The sequence below is a fragment of the Daktulosphaira vitifoliae genome, unplaced genomic scaffold (assembly GCF_025091365.1).
Source record: "Daktulosphaira vitifoliae isolate Bord-2020 unplaced genomic scaffold, ASM2509136v1 Scaffold_1, whole genome shotgun sequence".
Classification (NCBI taxonomy): domain Eukaryota; kingdom Metazoa; phylum Arthropoda; class Insecta; order Hemiptera; family Phylloxeridae; genus Daktulosphaira; species Daktulosphaira vitifoliae.
In genome coordinates, this window is record NW_026099572.1 from 45,423,366 (window position 1) to 45,434,961 (window position 11,596).

Below are 11,596 nucleotides of genomic sequence, written 5' to 3' on the forward strand. Positions count from 1 at the left end.
ACATTAGTGATGATGACAATGAATATCAAAGTGCTAAAAAAAACACGATAATTATAAATATCAATTTGTTAAATTATTTAGTTTTACAAAAAAAAAGAAAATTAAAAGTCAGCCAAAATTTTAATTTTAATTTTCAGCCAAATTAATTTTAATATTCATACTTCTTCTTTTTCCTTGTCTTCGTCCCAACTACTTAGGGTCGGCCATCCTTATCCTAAACTTCCACTTGACGTGATCATTTTTATAATCTACACACACATTAGCAGTTCTCATATGGTATTCAATAACATGCCTTCATCATTTTTTTAGTCTTCTTCTACCTCTTCTTCCTTCAACATTCATTTCTATGTTGATTATTATGTGATCCATTTCAAGATACTTTTTTATAAAGTTGACATAATTAATCGTCAATGACTCATCACGTTGTAAGAAACGCTCGACACTTAAAAATTGTGAAGTAGCTATTGTTAATGAGTTCTTAGATTTTCAAACAGTTTTTAAGTCATCCAAATGAATTAATCTATTGAATATATCTATACCATTTAAATTCATGACATCTTTGTTTAATTGAAAATTTTATTTATTAAAGATAGAAAATGATATTAGTTACAACTATTAGAATGTACAGGGTTTTAAAAAAAATATAGAAACAGTTCAATTGTCAATTACAGTCAACTAAACAGTAATACATCTAATGGAATAATTTAGACTGATGAACATCAAAGTAATTTAAAATAAAAGCTCAAAACATAGTTAGCTCTTCATCACTGTCAGAGTCTTGTACATAACGCTGATATGAATATCTCTCTTCACATTTTTTCTCGAACGCGCAGTAAACCAAAGTTGGCAAAACAAAAAAAAAAGCTAAAAAAAACTTTTCGTAAAGTTTTTTTTATAAATTACAAATGAGATGTATTACATATCTCACTGGTACAACTTTCAAAACCCTTTTATTTTAGTGACAGGATTACGTCTGGGTCAATTATAAAGTTACTTTGAGACATAGTTTACATAATAAATTTATTATGACGATGATTACACTTATTCTAAATTATTCAACTTATTTTAAAAAATTCAAATAAAAGTTTTGTCATTAAAAATGCACTATATTTTTAATTCCGTTTAAGTATAGTAGAAACCTTATCCTCATACAAAATTTACTAAAGTTTGAAATACATAATTAAACAATCAATTAAACAGTACAGTGTTCAATAATTGATTATGATTTAATCTATAGTGTACGATAGTTTATATTGATTACTAATTATATTATTTGTGTTTTGGTAAAAATTTGTTAAGATATTATAATTTACAACTAAAACAGTATGTTTTTGTTTCTTTAAAAAATGATTTCTATAATATAATCTATAATTATATTTATATATATTTTTTACATATAATTTATGTTAATTATGTCATTCGACGCAAAAAAATGCTTATATTACATTGATCTAACAACAATACGTCATCTTTACTCACGTATATTCAATTTAGCTTATATTTAATTAAACTTTGAAGTATGTCAACAGATGATGAGGAGGTAGTTAAACCAAATAGACATTAATTCAATACAATATCAATGCATCTATTGTTATGAATAATACTTTAGCATTAAACTAGATTACAGATTAGTTATACTTATTGCTCATCTATTATTTATTAAACCTCCATTCCTGTAATAAAATCTAATTAATGATTTGGTTTACTCAATGAATTTTAAATAAAACCGTTACTTGTTCTATAACCATAATGAAAATTAATAGTTTTGTATTCTTTAAATTATATTTATTTATTGATTTTTTTTTTCTAATTGATTGACCTTTTACCAAATTTAAAAGAATAGTTGTTATGTGTATAATTTACACAGAGTGATAAATGAAAGCAAAATAAATTATATGAACATATGATACATATTTTGTAATAATATTTAACATAAAGCCTTGAAACAATAATTTTGAAGCATTTCATTTCTAATCTAAACAATAACGCATGGTGCATAGTAATTATTGTTTTAAAACCCGACCATTACCTCTTGTGTTATTCGTTCGAAATTAATTGTTTGCAGTTATACGTTTACAATCCGTCAACCTTACGATCCCAAGAATTGGAATTGTCTTAAGATACGCCTAAAAGTGTGATGTGAATGTCTAAGGCGCAGGGCTAATGTTAAAAAACAAAGTACCTGTGTAAGTTAAATGTCTATGGTGTAATCGCCCCGAACGAGGATAAGTGTAGGTGGATAATTTTTGATAGCCTCGAGACTATAATGCAGCTCAGGAGGGCCACTCGACTGGAAAAACTCATTGGATTTGGTTTTATTTCGTTATTTGTTTCGCTCGTAAACCTAAATGCGTTTAGATTATATTATGGAGGTACATTTTTAAAACGATATCCATACTGAACAAGTATCTCGATAATGACTTCTATTAAAGCTTTTATCACGATTTTCTTCCGTTTAATTTTTTTGAATGATTACTGCTGAATCCGCTGCAAGGTCGCACTGTAACATTATAATAACAATCGATGTAATAACGTAGAAAATGAAAATCCATCCTTCGAATACGATGACTTTTTACCTTAACGGTTTTTCTTGACTCCAATTTACATACTCGACAGTTGGCATTGAGTCTAGTAAATAAACACCCGCATGAATTATTGCTTGCCCATTAGCCAGTTATTATTATTTTTATTATATTGACCTGCCCGTAATCGAATATAGTTTGACATCCACTCAAAATAATAGCACAAATGGTGTTATTATCATTAACAACACGCGTATTGAAAACGTGCATTTAGTCAGCACGAGGGTTGTTCAAATTAAAATTCGTCCAACAATAATGCAATGAAAAAAAAAAAAAGATTCATTGTTATATAATAAAAAATGTTTTAAGTGTGCAAATATGCGATACATTTATCGATGCCGCCGATTATCCGGTCGAGTGCATTATTACTCATACAAATCGTATTTGCCCATAACACTATACAATATGACTAATGCAATTTCAATTATCCCACGGCAATAGAACTAGTTCGAATTGTTGCACTCCAATAGTATTTACACGGTTGTTTACGTTCCCATAAATCTATTGGAAAATCGTGTTTGCAGTCGTTCCGATGAAATATTTGGATACAATACCTCAATTGCTTCAGCGGAATCGCCATAAATTTTAATACGAATAAGATAGAATTTTTTTGCTTTCGACATAAAACGTTTATCTTGTAGCCACGACTTCTTAATAATACTTGTATAAGACGGAAGAATTGTGTACAATACAAATGATTTATTATAAACTATTTTTTAAATATAATTAAATATGATAGATGAACTAATGTATACATAATATGTAAATAATTTTAAAATATTCTCTATAATTGACTAACACAAATTATTTGTGTTTATTTATCAATCAGTAATACAATTGAAAAAAGTGTTTTTGTTAAAGAAAATAGCTAAAAATAGTAATTTTCAAATTTTGACCAAATTTAAAATGAAAATAAAAATTATTTTTCTCAATAAAATACTTTTAACGTATTCCAAATCAGTAAAAACTACTCACAAAAAAATATAACAAAGTATTCAATAGATCTAAAGTGATTAAAACATCGTGGACCACTCTGAATACCTACATGAAAAATTTTTTTAAAAATTACAATACATTTTTCAGTGAACCATTATATATACAATATACTTGCAAGTTCAATTAACTATTTAATCTTTAGTGTTTGTTAAACTTTATTTTTAACTGTTTCAAAAATGTTATTATTGATTCATTTTATATTATTACTCTGGTAAAATGTTCAAAAATATTTAAAATTAAATATTAAAAGTTAAACATTTCATGAAACATTACAATTTAAATATATCAATTTTCTTAACAAAAAAAATGTTTACCCATATATTTTCTATTACAAATGCTGCGTGGGAGTATTGAAATTAGATCGCATTATTACTTAAATAATAGTTTGACAAATATTTCTAGACACATAAAAATAAATCCAAAAACTATTACGCAGGCGTATTTTGTTTTTCCAATAGTAAACTCGTGACAGCTCAATAAACTATAAGTATATTTAAAAAAAACAAAGCATCTCCATTATCAAAATGAAAACTTTGCGTTGAATAGAAATGCGTGTTTCAATGAATTACTTTTTATAAAATTCAATGTTTTTTTAGCACAAATATATTTGTTCATGGTGAACTGAAAAAACTTTGTCAGTAGTTTTACAATTATGTCATCTAACAATCAGTATTGATAAAAGCTTTTCATAATATGTGCGCAGTATTAAGCATAGGGCAATTTTATTCCACCAACTTGAAAAAAGTCTAACAAAGAAAACTATAATAATAAAATAATGCCCGCAAAACCTTCTTTTTAAATTAGCATTGCTACAATGTTCTTTTAAAATCAAACGAATAAAACTTTATGATTTTTCAAAATCTTTTTTTCAGACTAATTTAAATTTTATTTGTAAAAACAGCATCGTTTTAATAATAAAAATGAAATATAGTTGAAGTTAAAAAAAAATGGATTGTCCAAAACAAAAATCACTTTACAATACTTGCGCACTGATAATAAATTGTAAATTTTCCTTAAAATAAATTAAACAAACGATAAGTATAATAATTACTAAAAATAAATTAATACAGTCACACAAATATTAAAAATTAGTAAGATAAAAAATGTTTGAAATCGATACTTATTATAATTGAAACTATAAAATATATTGAATGGCAATATTCTGAACATCATATATATATATATATTTTTTTTTTTTGTGAGAAATTGAAAATTAATTTTATTTGCAACCGTTCAATTTTAAGTATAATTTCGTTAACAACTTATAATGACTGAATAATTTGATTTTTTTAACATATTTGCACATAAAAATCTTTTGAAAGGATATTGTAAATAGCTGCAAAAAAACAGATTTCATTGACAAACCAAAAAAAGTATAATTGAAATATTTGAGAAAAGAACTAGTATAATAAAATATTTTCACAGGAAATGTATTTACTGTGATAAAATCAAAATATGTTTTTATTTACAAGTGTTTTTCACTATAACAATCAGTTTTCTAATATATAAGAAGTCTAAAACGGAAGTTAATTTCAAAATAAATGTTGATCGATGAAAAGAAATAAACGAACATACAGGAAATTAAAACATAAAAATATAATACAAACATTTTACTTTAAAATTATTCATTTATTGACTACCGGTCGTTTTGTGTAACTGAATGTGCTTTTTGTGGAGGTATTTGAAGCTCGTTGGCTTATTTATTATTCGGTAACACGCCTCTTCAAGTCTAAACACAAATGTACATAGGCATAATCTTAAGAGTGGTCAACTGCCCCTCCAGATATTTGATCGAGGGGCAATAGTATAATTTTGCTTCCCTTTATTAAGTTATAATTAAATTTCATACTTTACCATACAAAGCAACAACACATTGTAAGATAACTAATAATAGATTTATCGTTTTGATAGCGCTAGTTTATTATTTATTAATAAAGTCATTACAAATCGAGAGCCCGTATCGTAATACAAGGATTTGCTGAGCGATGGTCAGTGATAGAGAGGTGTTACCACAATGGTTTTAAACAAAAGGGTCACTTTCATTGTAAACAACAACATTCAACCATGTTTGTTTTTTTGTGAAATGTATTATTATCTTAGGTTATATACGAGCCAGCAATATTATCATGTTAATTTTTACTAGTGTCATTGCAATATGTTGTGGGCATAATATTTTTTCTTTATTGCCTTCATCGTACTACCACCACCATAGTCCACGATAATAGAATTAATTATCGACTACAATCAAATTATATATTGATATACATAGCATAATTACGTCTAAGAATAATTCAATAAACCCCCCCAATAATTGACTACAAGTTACGCCATTGAAAATGTTAATGGTACGAATTTAGTTATAAAAATATAATTTTCATTTGAACAATTTTCCATCTCTTTGTAGACCTATTGTTTATGCGAAATTTGATTTTAAGAGTGTTTTGTTGCATTGCAATGGATTTCATTCAGTTAAGCTTTAGATTTTATGGAACAATTGAAGAGCTCGCTCGTAAAACAACTACAGTACAATTCAAGTCATAAATAAAACATTGTTTTGCACATGGCGTGAAATACTATAAATATTGTAGCTTGTTGAAAGCGCGAGTATTACACCATCAATATATATTTAACAGTTTGGGAATAACTCATCAGCTGTTTTGTATATTTCAATTCAAATACATGATATCGTTTCATTTGTTGACATTTCATATTTGATAACAATAACAAAAAATCATATTGAACGTCATTTTCAAGTACTTGACTTAATTAAATTAATTTAACTGTCATATTTCTATGTATATTTTTTTTTTTTTGTAATATAATATTTATGCATAAAAATATTTTACTTATATAGGCTTTGAATACAACAGTTGTCGGATAAGTTACCACATGTATTGACATGCGGTAACTTAATTTCAGCAACGGCAAACGACTCCTCGACAGACGGCAAATGGGAAGTACTTGTTACTATCTTAAGTTATACCAGTCCAGTCTTCAGAGTTAGCTAATGTTGACCAAGCAAACGGTTGAAAAAAAACGTTTAATTAATGTTAAATCATCAAAAACGACGAAAATGTACAAAATTAACAAGAATTACGAAATGTTCAAACCAAAATTATTGTATTTATTTATTTGACTTATGAAACAAAAAACAAGAAAATCATCATTTTTAAGGCATAAGAGATTGTGATGTGTTTTTAAGTTTCTATTATTTAAAAATAATATAATGTATTCAATAGCTTAGACTATTTAAATACTTTTACTGTAAGTATTAAGAAACATGTTGACAAAATTTTATGTCCAAATACTAAAACCCGTTTATAATTTAAATGAAAATATGTGTCTGTCATTTATATTAGTCATGGGGTACTTGACAGTACTAATTTGAAATCATTTGTCAAAATTGAAATTGCATAAATCAGAAGTAGAGCAAAGTTATTAAATGGTTATAACGATGCAATTAAAAACATATTACAAGTTTTCAAGGTGCTTATATGACCTGATCCTTTAAAGTTTCAATTTATGGTACAATTTTTTAATCAATTTATGTTAATGCTGTATTATGTATGCATAATATATTACTACCAGTTTCCACTACTATATTGAAAAGTTTCACTCTTCGATTTGTTTCTTTTTATTTTTATTATTTCGATTTTGCCTAACCTTTTATAAAAATTTCTTGAAGTCGTACCAAATGTTGTGGACACGGTAAGGAAAAATATCGAATGCTAAAAATTCTAAACATCTAAATGCCAAGTAAGGACGGTAACAAAAATTATTCTTACGTGCATTGGACAATTTATTACTTTTACCAACAATAACATAAGTTATCGCTCTAAGTACCGTTTGAATCGCGATGCATATATTCAATTTGAATAGATAAAACAGACGGCCGAACATGGCAAAAAACAGTCGGAATTAGCTACGTTTACATAATATTAGACGGACATTTATAGAATAATAATATGTGGTTCTTTTTTATTCAAACCTGTTTAAATAATATCTGCTAGCATAATCTATAGTAATTAGTATGTTACAAGCAAATTATAAATCAATCAACTACTGATAAACATCTTATTATTTTTTAATTTATCAGTTACTAGCAGGTTAAATTCAGTAGCGTACTAAGAAATTCTGTATGAGAGAATTTTATGTAAAATGTTGCCAACAGCTGAATATATGTTAGAAAATCTTTTTAATTTTGTGATCATCCCAAAAATTGTCACAATGAAAAAAAAATGATACTCTAAAGAGTGCATATCTTCTATCCTACTCCACGTAAAAAGTTTTGACACGAAGCATTTTTGAATATTTCTTCAACTGGCTCGACATAATTTCCAGTAGGATTTATACAATGATATGATAACGAAGTGTCGGTAACTGCTGTGTATTACAAGAGGTGCTCGTAATGAGTGTATTGTGTGCACTGAACACACACGATATAATAAAAAGTAATAACCGTATTCAGCTCGTGTAGCAATACCCATCGTTGGTACGATGGGACGACTTGGGGATAACGACGCGCAAAGTAAGATAATTACGATAGGCGAGTAAACGGATAATAATTAACAATAAAGTTGTTATGTTATTACAGTTGTAGGAGGTGCGTGCCCGAGTTTATACGGTGTCGTTGCGCAAAACTTGTCGGCGGAGGACGAGGCGCCTAACGTGGGGAGGTCAAAAAGTTTAGCCCGACTACCCGCCAGTGTTCCTTCAAGTTCGATGCGGGGAGTCCACACACGATAAATCCATTTGGCATAATTCCGCCCCCCCCCCCCCGGCCGACGACGACAGAAACGACAGCGGTGACGAAATGACGTCGGACGTATTTATTTGCGCGTGTTGTTGGGTTCAATAGTTCAACGGAATACCGGATCAAGGTCTCGGCGAGGGGAGGTTAACGATCTAAGCGCGTTTACGAAACTCTAATAATTTATAAATCGATCCAAATAGTCCAACTATGCACAGCGTAACCCCACGACTGTATAATAATAACCGTAGAAAGTGTGTGTGCCCGGTGTGCTATGTATAGCACTATATTTTTTATACTATTCCCATATAGGTACGCCGGGGGCCAACATCCGATTTTGTTTCAACTCAAAAATCCGGTTGTTACTCATTCTACTGCATCCAGTCCGCTTTCGTTGGCTCGTACGTATTATCCGATCTTATTTGTGCAATACGCTTTTTAGATTTTTTCATTCATTTTGTGCAATGTTATCGCGGTTCAAGGTCGTAAATAGGCACAATAACAATAATAACATGGTCCGATTATCGAAAGTCTTACTAGATAAAAATATAATAGTAATAATCGTGATTTGTTACCCACCTCTTTCTGCTTGTCTCCGTCGCTCTCAATCAACGACCGTACGCGCGTGTGAGTGAGAGTAAATGCGTACCAACGTTGTATTGTTGTATTAGTGTACTATGTTACACATTTGACAGGTTATTAGGAAAGAGAAATAATCATTGCACAGAAGGTATGTGATATTTGCGCGGGTGGCTGTGCATTGACAGTGCCCGAACACCTTGAAACACATACCTGGATCCCTCGGGTCCTGGTTAAATTGTATCGAGAGCATCGCCACCGGCCATCTTATACCCTGTCGCCATGTGTTATTAACTATAACGAGAAAATAAACGGCCCGTACAATATCACGTTGTCTTCAAGTCAAAGTAATTAGCGTGTTTACCAAAAGATTTTAGCAGTTCACGCAGAATTCGTACGAGGACGTTTAGAAAGATAACACGATTTTGTTCTTGAAAAATAAAAATTAGCGTTTCATACCTTTAATTATTGAAAACTAATAATAATGTTCAAAATGATACCACGCCCTCGGCCCTAAAACTCAGACCTCGACATTTTCGTGTTTGTGGTAAAAATTAACTATATCTTACCCATATAGTTTTTAAGCGAGACTTATTGTTTTGTTCAGTCGTTATCTTGTGAACTATTAAAAATTGATATTTAAAATTTTTGTTTTTTTAAACTGTAGCAATTTATTATCTAAGCTGATTAAAAAAAAATAAGATATAATTGCATAAAACAGTATCAATTTATAAAATCTAATTATTTTCGCAAAAGTTCATTATTCGAAAAATGTATTTTAAAAAACGTAATGTCCTGTAAAAATGTCAAAAAAACTTTTGTACGTATTACTTAAAATAAATACAATAATAATTTCAAAAATATTTTAAATGTCAAGTGTTTACTGGCTAGTACTTTGATTTGTACTTATAAAGAAAGTAATGTTCGTAAAACATTGTGTACAATTTTTTCTCGAAGTACAACTCTTGTTAATAAATTATTTTTTTAACGAAGCAAAACTCAAGCTTCTTTATAACCTATTAAATATTAATTGTTGCAAATGTTCTATTGTAATCAATTCAATAGATTCTGTCGATCAGTGAATAATAATGTACAGAATATTCGCTATTATACTCAATTACGATTGATTATATGAACAAGCTCAGAAAAAAAAATAATAGTATTTGTAAGAGTATTACTACAGATATATTAGTTAACAGTTCATATTAATTGCAGCGAAATAAAAAGTTACTATTATTGAAATTCACCATTAAAAATAACATTGCGCGGTGTTTCCACGCATATTTCTTAATGTTGAGCTCTAGTTGTGCAATTAAACAAATCATAATGAACAATAAAACGTAATAAATTATCGAGAATGTTTTAGATGTTTGACGAAATTTATCATACTTGAAATTCATCAGCTTATGAACTATAACCGTTTAGGCGAATTTAACCGGTGATATGTCATTAAAAAAAAACTGATACCGGAAAATAACTTTATTTCAAAACAAAGTGGTTTCTGGTGACCACAAGTGATAAATAATATAACATTCAAATAAACTAAAAAACACGATAGAAATTAGAATCAAATTAAGTTTTGAGTTAAAAGAAATAATAATAACAAGAAAAATATTATTCATAAAGATGGATGATATTGTACTAAAAATAAATTTAAATATATCCTTTTAAAATATTTATTTTTATAATTTATTATTATACATATAAGGTGTCCCATAAGTTTCTGACAAATCGTCATAAGAAAAATATATGGATTTGCCTGAACCTCGTGAAAGATTCTGTATATATATATTTTACCAGCGTTAAATTTAAAGTTATTTTTTAAACTCAGCAATAAAACGTTTTCTAGAAAGAACATTTTTTATTAGATACTATTATGTGGGAGTTTTCTCCCTTATTCTGATATCGTATAGGTCATTTGATCTTTTATGAGAATACTACAATTTTCAAGTAATAAAATACGACTTGTGATGTATTGAATGAACTTAAATTATATTATACCTACTCAAATAAAAGTTATTGGTCAATTAAAAGACCAATCTCGTTTTTTCCACATCGTAATAATAAAATTGTTTAGTGTAACACTTAACATGCACCGGAAATTAAAATAAGTAAATTATTTCTTATTCACAAGCCAAGTTGCACCAATTGTAAATCAAAGAGACCACATGTGTTCCTAGGCGTGAGTCTACACAAAATTAAATATTTTCTATCCAAAAAGAGATTGAACGTGCGATATTATTGAAATGGTTACCTATTATAAATTTACATGAGAGCTTAATACGATTGCAGCTTATGGCAATAATACAATCGTATTATCAAATATTATCAAAAGAAAAACACCATAAATCTCTTCCTACGATTAAGCGTCGCGGAGTGCGCGTAACAGATTACAAAATCATAATCGGCTCATATGGCACACGCGCCTATTGGATTTTGAAGAAATTTTTTTAAGAAAATCCAAAACCGCTTACGCAAATTCTAGACCACACACCTTTTTTACATTCACACGAAAAGGTAATCGGTCCAATACGCGGACACTGCTCGTATGAGGTGTCAAAACGTGAACCTATTACTTATGCAACACGGCCGGCACGCAGCTGTAAACAATGTCATGTACTAACCACGACAATATTGTGCATCATTACTTTTATTTTCATACGCGCTCATAAACAGCAAGCCACAACAT

General features: G+C 28.8%; 1 long non-coding RNA gene across 1 annotated transcript; it reads right to left on the minus strand.

Annotated features, from left to right (window-relative positions):
* Nucleotides 1-1,880: 1,880 nt before the first annotated feature.
* Nucleotides 1,881-3,100, minus strand: LOC126899450 (uncharacterized). Its single transcript, XR_007702599.1, has 3 exons — nucleotides 2,577-3,100; nucleotides 2,183-2,500; nucleotides 1,881-2,126 (listed from the first exon to the last, which is right to left on the minus strand). It is a non-coding gene; the product is annotated as an uncharacterized LOC126899450 (long non-coding RNA).
* Nucleotides 3,101-11,596: the final 8,496 nt, after the last annotated feature.